The 9848-nt window shown below is 49.5% G+C and overlaps 1 long non-coding RNA gene across 2 annotated transcripts in view; it reads right to left on the bottom strand.

Moving 5' to 3' along the window:
• LOC144223201 (uncharacterized) overlaps positions 1–8589 on the bottom strand; it is a 21384-nt gene extending 12795 nt beyond the window's left edge. Inside the window, exons 1-4 of one of the 2 annotated variants that reach the window (XR_013332623.1) lie at positions 8276–8589; positions 7900–8063; positions 3481–3689; positions 2945–3074 (exon numbers count right to left, since the gene is read on the bottom strand). This is a non-coding gene — a long non-coding RNA (uncharacterized LOC144223201). Of the gene's footprint in view, positions 1–1894; positions 3075–3480; positions 3690–7899; positions 8064–8275 lie in introns of those variants that run through there. The other variant, XR_013332624.1, reaches the window with a different exon arrangement.
• Positions 8590–9848: the final 1259 nt, after the last annotated feature.

Raw genomic sequence — 9848 nt, 5'->3', positions numbered from 1 at the left:
GAGACCCTCGCTTCTTGATTTCAAAGGCACCGCCGTTTCACCGGAGCAGCTCCGTTAATGTAAGAAAGCTGTTTTGCCATCAACGTTTCCGGGGTATTCGGTGGGGTTGGCGAGGGGTCGGCCGGGCAGGAAGCCCTTGTCGTTGCTGGAAAGAAACCAGCAAGCAGGAGAGTGGCAGCATCAAAGCGGCCACAGGATGCGGCCGGAGCCCTCCCTGGCGCGTCGCCCACCAGCCGCTCGGAGGGGAGAGTGACGTGACCTTCCAGCGCTTCGTGCTCCAGGCCGAGCTCCAGCTTAAAGTTCAAGGCATTTTGTTTTTTCACCTGTTTCCTACAGTTCTGAGAAACTTCTGAAGAATTAATGTGTAACTATATCAGACACTCGGGGGTTTTCTCAAGGGAAAATAATGTTACAGTTCGGGGGAGAAGCAGCCACTTGACTGAGATGCCAGAGTTTTCTGCAGAACAAGTGTCCTCCTCCAGCAGGCGCCCCAGCGCAGCACTCTTCTTGCCGAGATTCGGCCACACTTGGTGACATCTGCTCAAGCGGCTGGTGGCTGCGGAAGGACTGGGGCGGCAGCTGCCTCTGCTGAAGTGGGTCCTCGGTCGTGACAGGGTGGCCGGGGTCTACGAGAGCCGATGCTGACCGCGGCTTCCTAGGTGGGAGGAGGTGGGAGAAGGCAGGCTGGGCGGATGCCTGCCCTTCGCTGGGGCAGGGGTTTCTGGAAACGGCGCGGTGCCCAGAGGCAGGGCCGGCTCCTAGGCGCTGAGCTTCGTGCCACCCAAATCCCGCCATTTCCCTCACCTTCTCGAATGCTCTTATTTGACACCAGGCAGTGAACAGTGTGAGTGGCTTGATGAATTATCTAAGAAAACATACAGATTTACTAACATTTCCTCCATTTCATTGAATTTTAATCCATGCGGGATGAATATTTTATGGAGGTGCCTTTACTTAAAGGTTCTTTTCATGTTAGAAGCTGGTGTCCATTGAAGTCCCTTTGCTGGTAAGTTTAAGGAGAGTTCACTGTTAGCCCTTTGCTTCCCCTGGTACGTGTTTCTAAACGTGGTCTCAGCCTTCGCGAGAGTTGCCGTTTGTAAACTAGCACAGTAACTCCTACTTACACCCTGCCTTTTACACTCTTACCACCAGGTGGCTGAGAAAAAAATTAAGCAGGAAAAATCCAACAATTATGGGAATGACTCGTAATCACTTTCAATTTCTGCCTCAGCAATGAAATATGAAACCATAGACGGGCTGTGTTTGAAGAGCGAAAATGCTGAGTAAGGGGCAGGCGTTGCCAGCGGGGCCAGGCCAGCGGGCTGCTTCCACGGGGGGCTCTGTGTTCCTAAACACTGACAGTGCTAAAGTAAGCAGAATTGCTGGAGTAAACGTTTCTGGGACTGTGCCTGTCCCCATCATTCCCAACCAGTTGGGACAGGGGTTCAGTTTTGGGCTCTCGGATTCCCAAGCGGCCTCGCACGCGGTCCTGTGCACACCGGTAACGCTGGCGGCAGGTGAGGTGCGTCAGGTCATTTAGAATCGACTCCTGCCAGACTGAACGTTAGCATCTTGTGCATGCGTCTCTTTCATTGATATTGTAGGGAACTTCCTGCACGGGGACGGTGACATAACAGGGTCGAAATCACTTTTAGATGTTCTCTTTTAGACACCATCTGTTAGTGGAAGGACAGCATCGTAGGACAGAAACTAACCCTCCAGCGCCTGCCGTGGCTCCGTGGCGTTGAGAGAGAGTGGCTGGTCTTACCCACGAATCTGAAACCCCACTGGTGTGCGCGTCTCTGCCTCACGTGGTGCTCAGCCTCTCCTGTGCTTTCCAGTTTGCCTTCAGTTCTCTAATTTATTAACTTTGACAAGTAACCTCTTGGTTGTACATGATTTTATTCACAATTTGTTTTTCTGATTCAAAGTGAACATGAGTGCCTTAATCCTCTAATGGGAATTAATTGCTTGTTTCAGTGCTTAGCTCTGATCCTTTATCAATCCCCACAGGGATGAGTTTCTTCCGGAAGGATCTGTGTTTGTTCAAAACACAATCAGAAAGGTAATGATGTTTTTCTTTGAAAGGAGCCAGAAATGCAAAATGTTAATTCTTTTTTTTTTCCTTCCTTATATAAGTAGGAAAGGATACAACAGATGAAATGTAGACTATTATAATTTGGTCATTCTAGCAGGCTACGTTTTTTCCTAGAAAATAAGTTTAATTTTTATTGCCAAGTTTCCTATGGGAAGAAGCTATCTTCTGCAGAAGCGACTGGACTGGTTTTTGAAGAGTCCAAGGTAACAACCTGTGGCCTAACCATGATCATTTCTGTGTAACAGCACCTTCCCAGGGATTCTTGGCTCTGAAAACTCATTAAGGCCCAACCAGTAATTGGTATGGCCTGATTCCCTCTCCCATTTATTATGTAGAATATTCATTTTTATATTTTTAGGAGGCTTCATTGAGAAGACTATAAGCCAGTAGATATTTTTATATGATCTTGATGAACGGGGTAGAGAACCTCAGAACATTCATTGGGTTCTGAGACCAGGCACATGATCAGCCTTCAGTAGAGATGGGATGAACCCAGGTGTAAAATGGCTTTTCCCAAAGACCCACGGCTGCTACGTGGTGGAGGTAGGGATTCAATTCAGGCCTATCGCTGTGCCACAGTGTGTTTGCTTACACTCATAGCGCCCTGTGTTCTTGCCAGGCTGTCAGTGTCCTAGACGAGGCCTACCTGAGGGGACATACTTCACATCAAAGCAGAGATAGAGCCACTTCTAGAGGTCACTCTTCAGTTTCCTCTGGAAAAGCCCAGATGGCTCACTTAACAGCTGTGCATAAACTAAACTCTTGCATTTTATCCAGGCTGAAACATAGTAATGTAGGAGCCTGCAGGAGGGGGCATCCCCTTCTGCACTGCCACCAGCTCCCCACCTGAATGAAGCACAGGCGTATTCCTAGTTAGCCCTGGCTGGGGTTCGGAGAGGATCTGATGCACGTAGTAGACTTTTTGTGAGTCCCATTGGCTGCGAGCCTCATAGCAACCCTCGGAGATTGGACGAACCTGTCAGGCAAACAACAGAAAGGAAAACTAAACCCAAAGCTAGCAAAGGAAGGAAAAAATAAAGATTAGAGCAGAGATAAAGCAGAAAATAGAACAACAGAGAAAATCAACAAAATTGACAAACTTGTAGCTAGATTTACTAGGAAGAAAGAGAAAAGATATAAAAAACTAAAGTCCGAAATGAAAGAAAGAGGGAAAATACAACCCATTTACTAGAGATCAGAAGGATTATAAGAGAACAACTGTGTGCCAGTAGTTAGAAACCTAGATGAAATGGATGATTCCTAGAAACACACCCTACCAGGATGAATCGTGATGAAAGAGAAAATCAGAACTAATAACCAGAAAAGAGATTGAATCAGTGTTCAAAAACCCCTCAACAGAGACCAGAACCAGTTAATTTTACCAAATCTTTCCAAAAATTGAAGCGGTTGAGCATCTGACTCTTGGTTTCAGCTCAAATTATGAGCCCAGGGTTGTGGGATCCAGCCTTGGGTTGGGCTGAGTGTGGAGCCTGCTTCGGATTCCCTCTCTCCCCACTTTTATGCACTCTCTCACTCTTAAGAATACACGAAGAAGGTAACAGACTTGTACACTGGAAACTACAGTACATTGCTGAAAGAAATTAAAGACAAATAAATGGAAAGACAGCTCATGCTCATGGATTGGAAGATTAAATATTGTTAGGATGCTCATACTAACATACCCAAATCTACCTAATCTACAGATTCAATGCAACTGTTATAAAAATTCCCAAAGGTACATTTTTGCAGAAATAAAAAAATCCATCCTGAAATTCATAAGGAATATCAGGCTACCCCAAATAAGCAGTGTAATCTTGAAAAATAACAAAGTTGGAAGTCTCATACTTCCCGATTTCAAAAAACTTCGTGCAGAGCTACGGTAATCAAAACAATGCGGTACGGACATGAAGGCATATGTAGAGACCAATGGAAGATGGCAGAGTCCAGAAATCAATCCTTGCAGATGCTGTTAAGTGATTTTTGACAAGGGTGCCAAGACCAGTGGGGAAAGGTCAGTCTTTACAACAGTTGGAAAACTGGGTATCCATATGCCAAAGAATAAAGTTGGACCCTTATTTTACATCACATACAAAAATTAACTCAAAGTGATCAGTGACCTAACAGAAGAGCTAAGGCTATAAAACCCTTAGGAGAAAACACAGAGCAAAAGTTTGACATTCAATTTGGCAGTGATTTCTTGGCTAAGACACCACACTTGGGAAACAAAAGCAAAATATACATTGGACAACACCAGAACTCAAAACTGTGCTTCAAAGGACACAACCAACAGAATGAAAAGGCACACTATGGAATGGGTGAACATACCTGTAAATCATGTATCTGACAAAAGATTAATATCCAGAAGATATAGAGAACTGAAACTCAGTAGTGAAAAACAATCTGATAAAAAGTGGGCAAAGCACTTGAATAGACATTCCTCAAAAAAAAAAAAAAGATACATGAATGACCAATAAACACATGAAAGATGCTGAAACATCACTAATTATGAAAATGCAAATCAAACCCACAGTAAGGTGCCACCTCATACCACTTAGGATAGCCACTATCAAAAAAAGCAAAAGAATAGAAAGTAACAAGCACTGGCAGAGACATGGAGAAATTGGAGCCCTTGTGCTCTGTAGGTAGGAATGCAAAAACGGTACAGCTGCTAATGGAAAACAATATGGTGGTTCTTCAGAAAATGAAACCTAGAATAACCATATGATCTACCAATCCCATGTTCATGGTCGCATTATTCACTACAGCCAAGAAGTGGAAGCAACCCAAATGTCTTTTGGTGGACGGATGAACAAAATATGGTGAACACATACGATGGAGTGTTATTCTGACATATGCTGCATCACAGATGAACCTTGAGGACATTATGCTCAGTGAAATTAGCCACAAGAAGACAAACACTATACAATGTCACTTCTGTGAGGCAGCTAGAGTAGACCAGATGCATAGAAAAAGAAAGCAGCATGGGGTTGCCAGGGAATGGGGGGTTACTCTGTGATGGGTATAAAGTTCCAGTTTTTTAAGATGGGTGGTGGTGGTGGATGCACAACAGTGTGAGTGTACCTAACAGTAATGAACTGTACACTTAAAAATGATTAGGATGGGGGCGCCTGGGTGGCTCAGTTGGTTTAGTGTCCGACTTCGGCTCAGATCATGATCTCACGGTTTGTGAGTTTGAGCCCCACCTCCGGCTCTGTGCTGACAGCTAGCTCAGAGCTTGGAGCCTGTTTCGGATTCTGTGTCTCCCTCTCTCTCTGACCCTCCCCTAATCACACTGTCTCTATCTCTCTCTCAAAAAAAAAAAAAAGAAAAATGATTAGGATGGTAAATGTTTTGTCTATTTTACCACAATTTTTAAAAATTTGAAAATAGAACTACAGAGAAGGAACTGATTTAGCAAATAAAATTCAGTCAAAATAAGTGGGGGAGAAAAATAGTGAGGCGTGTCCTTAGTAAACCATCACCGTCACTGCAGAGCCTGAGTTCTGGGCTGTGTGACAGGGTCACGGTCACTTCCCCTTGGGGTCTGGAATTGCAGAGCCCTGGAGGCATTCAGACCCCAGCAGACCTAGGCCCAGCTCCGGGTGCTGCACCTCCAGGCTCTGTGCCGGCGGCCTGATCTCAGCCACTTTAATTTGCTCATCCATCAAATAAGGTACCACCGCCCATCCCCCCCATCTTTAACGGGGTGCCGCGGATTCAGTAAGCTGAGATGGCAGGCGGCCCAGGGCCGGTCATCGCTGGGAAGTAATGGCCCCTGCGGAAGTGCCATCCTCTGCAGCTCCCTGACCAGTGTGTGCCCTCCCTCCCCTCTCCCCAGGCCAGCCTGTACACTCCCCACTGAGGTACTCCTTTCCTTCCTTCAGCGGAACCCCTTGAGTAACGCCAAGCACGGCACCTTCTTTGTGGAGAGCCTGCGCTGGCATCTTACGGCTCTTATTCCAAAGCCCAGGCTTTCCCTGGACAGACGACATCACCTATTTTAAAGAAAGGCCAGGCAACCCAGCATGAACGTCCCTGGGGCCACCCATCTGTCCCTTCTAAGGCAGGTCCCCTCACCACACCCTGGGCACTCTTTCCTATTATCCCTGCTCCACGTTTTTTTGGTTTTTGGTTTTTTTTTTTTTTGATGCTGCCCATTTATCAGTCTGTTTCCCTTGACCTTCACAGCAAGGCGAGGAGAATAGGTCTCCTTCCTCACGTGGGGAGGGAAAATAATACGCCCTCTACCCTTCTAGGTTCTAGGCCGAGACACTCCTTGTAAGAAAAGCTTAACAGGACAGAAACACCCAAGTTTATAATACATGCACCTCCTGCATCCAGGGGGGACCCAGGAGGACTGAGTACCTCCGCACATGGCCCACCCTCTCCCCTTAAATACTGTCTCCCGCTAAAGTTAAAAGAGGATGTTGGGGCCAGGAAGCCGGTTGTGGGAGGGCGTCAGGCAAAGCACAGCGAACAAGGGCAGGGTGGTGCAGCTCTTGGGCTTTGCCTTTGGCATCGAGAGAGTTTCTAGAGCTGCAGCGTCATCTGCTGCTTGCTGGTGGAGCCGGGAAGGTAACCTATGGAGACGGCCCTCAGGCGCACAGGACTCTTATAAAAAGTGCACTTCTAGCAGAGCTGCTCCTGTGTGTCTTAAAAATAATCAGCCTAAAATAATCCTCATGCCAAAGAGGCGTACCTGGGGGCGACCGGCCCTGCGCCCCATAGCGTGCACCCCCGGGCTCTACAGGAGGCCTCTGGGTGCACAGCCTGCAGTTCCCTGTGGGCCGTGCGGGCCTTGCCTTCTGTGGTTGCTTCCCAGCCTCCCTTTCTGCTCTCGCCCCCGCAGACAGGATCAGGCCCTCTACAAGCAGACCTCTCTCTGCCCGCCCCTCGCCCCAGCCGTCACCAGCCCTCTCTGCCCACAGCTGCCACCTTACTGGCTTTCTCGTGGCGACCTTAAACACACCCAGCTCGGTGGTGCCATAAACTCTTCTCAGTGGCCCTCTGAGCAGGTGGTTTCCAGGCCCCCGCTTCAACCGCAGCTCCCACGGAGCCTTTGGAAAGACGAAGGGGCTGAGGGCCCCGTGGAAGGGGCTGGATGGCTGGTGCGGTGAGGGCTCCCCAGGCGGGAGACGCAGGACGAACAGGCTCTTCTGTGCCTGCTTTCTCCCCAGAAATCACTCCAGTGACCCAGAAAGACAGGAGACGGTAGACAGAAAAGGACTCCGCAGCCTGGAGAAACCGGAAGCCCAAGACCCTGTGTGCCGAGAAGCCAGCCAGCCGCCAGCCACCCGGTAGAGCAGAGCAGCGGAGAAACGCGGGACCTGCGGGCGCGTAAAGCCCGGGGCAGGTGGATGACCGTCCAGAGAGGCTGGCTTTGGAGACGCAGGCCCAGCTGAGGGTGGGGTGAGGTGGCACCCTGAAAATGGGGACCGGGGAAACCTGCATGCCTGTAGATATCTGGCGCCCCCCAGACCTGTACCCAGACCCCCCACATGAGGCCCACTGACCAGCAGGCTCCCTCCCTAGCACACACACAGCTTTAATTTCCTACACGGTGCCTCAGTTCTCAATATGAAAGGCCGGCAGCCAAGGATCACTGGCATTTGAAGAAAACATCTAAGAAAAACACACCAAGACAGAGGCAAAGCAGGCAAAGATGAAAACAACAAACCAAATGCATGATAATTAATACCTTCCCAAAGATGAGAGATGGTTTTGTGCTGGGAAAGAAGTATGATGGCAAAAATAGACACAAATTCGTATAAGACTTGGAAATTGACTATAAAGAAAAATACCTGGGGGTGGCTCAGTTAAGTGTCGAACTCCGGCTCAGGTCATCATCTTGCAGTCCATGAGCTCGAGCCCCGCGTCAGGCTCTGTGCTGACAGCTAGCTCAGAGCCTGGAGCCAGCTTCGGATTCTGTGACTCCCTCTCTCTCTGCCCATCACCCGCTTGTGCTCTGTCTCAAAAATAAACATTTTTTAAAAATTAAAAAAACCTGGAAAAGAGAGAGAGAAAACTGGGAAATTAATCCAGGACATGCAATACCCGAGTATTAGAACACCAAAAAGAGAACAATAAGGTAGGAATGAGAAGAAAATTCCCCACAGTCCAAGATGGTCAGTTTTCAGATGGGAATTCCTGGCACAACAAGTGAAAGAAACCCATTACCTTAGGATCCAAGGAGAAAAGGAAGACCAGGAGGGTCTCCAGAGAGGAAAGCGCAAGTCCTGAACAGAGGATGAGGGGGTCCGATGGCACTGGGCTTCTCAACAAGAACTGGCGGAATCAGAAAACAAAGAAATGACTTCAAAGTTCTTTAGAACCTAATTCTAGAAATTATTTCTAGAATTCTCTACCAAGCCACATGGTTGAGGGTAGGACAGAATAAGCTTCAGCCTCAGCACAATGAGGAAGTCGATGAAGAAGGGGCCAGGGACCCAGGGGCCAGGCTCCTGCACTGGGAAGCCCTCGGCAGCATGGCGGCTCGTCCCAGGTGGAGTAGCAAACTGGACAGCACAGGCTCCAGGAGTGACGGCTCCCAGGGAAAAGGAGTAAAACCCAGAGGGTGGTGGTAAAAAAAAAAAAAAAAAAAAAAAAAGGCCCAAAATGGCTACACTTAGGCCAAGGCGTCAGACCAGGACTTTCCACCTAACCTCAGGGTCTTTCGAACGGAGAAGTGTAGTCTGAAGTGGTCATTCAGGAGTTTTCTGACCAGCTGCCCATGAGGTAATGTGGCACCTGGGCCCTCTCCGTTGCCCAGAGAAGAGACCTGGGAAGACGCCCGCTTCCCCTTAAGAGAAGGTGACCTTGCGTGCAGCAGCCTTGTTCTTTTGCTAATAACTTTCCTGCCCCACCGTCCTGTGAGGAGCTTCCATCTGGCACCGCTCCGCGGAGCGCGCCGCCACGCGCCAGATGGGGCGCCCGGGCCGCGCTTCGGGTAATACAGGCAATTCCATCCCCACATTTACCGAGTTCAGTTTTTGTTCTTTAACAGTGGTCAGGGCTGAAAGGGCTCTTACAGCACTTTCTGAAAATGTGAGGCTGAATTAGTGTCAGAGAAACGTGAGCAAAGGGGGGAAAGGGCTGCAAGCAATTTTTAATTCCAAGGAAAACAGCAAAGTTGTCCAAGAAAGGAAGTGAATGATAGTACACGGTGTGCTTATCTGAGAACAGTGTTGACACAGTTCTGCTGCCAAACCGAGCGTGGATCTGAGCACACACTGTGCGGGGAGCCCGCGCGGGGATGGGACCAGGCTGGCGCACCCCCTCGGGGCAGCGGCGGCAGTGCCGACCCGCAGCCACCGGGCACGCGGGTACCACCTCACCGGGTGGCCAGGCGGCTGTTTCACCTCCTTTTACCGTCGAGGCCGAGAGGTTGAGCGGTTTGCCTGAAGTCACAACCCAGGCAGTTGGGTTCTAAAGCCTGTGCTTTAAACCGCTGCGCTCACCCCCTTCGCGGGTAGGAAGGTAAGACACCGGAGGAATCAGGCAGCCGTGCACGTCAGCCGCGCGCGGGGAGCAACTCCGGGGAGTGGGGGCGGGTCGGCACTTCCTGCTTCCCGAACAGCTAGTTCACGGTCACGGTATGCACACGTGCTACTTTAAAACCACACTTACTCGAGAGGAGACGCTGGGGCGCCGGTCCTGGAGGGAGCGGGACTCCGGCTCTGACTGGCTCCGCCCAGCGCGCGCTTCCCATCTCACGTTCCCACCTGCGGCGGCCGAGGGGGCTCCCACCACG

This window comes from Crocuta crocuta, unplaced genomic scaffold (genome assembly GCF_008692635.1).
Source record: "Crocuta crocuta isolate KB4526 unplaced genomic scaffold, BGI_CrCroc_1.0 scaffold31, whole genome shotgun sequence".
NCBI lineage: Eukaryota > Metazoa > Chordata > Mammalia > Carnivora > Hyaenidae > Crocuta > Crocuta crocuta.
This window is presented reverse-complemented; position numbering and strand designations above follow the sequence as displayed.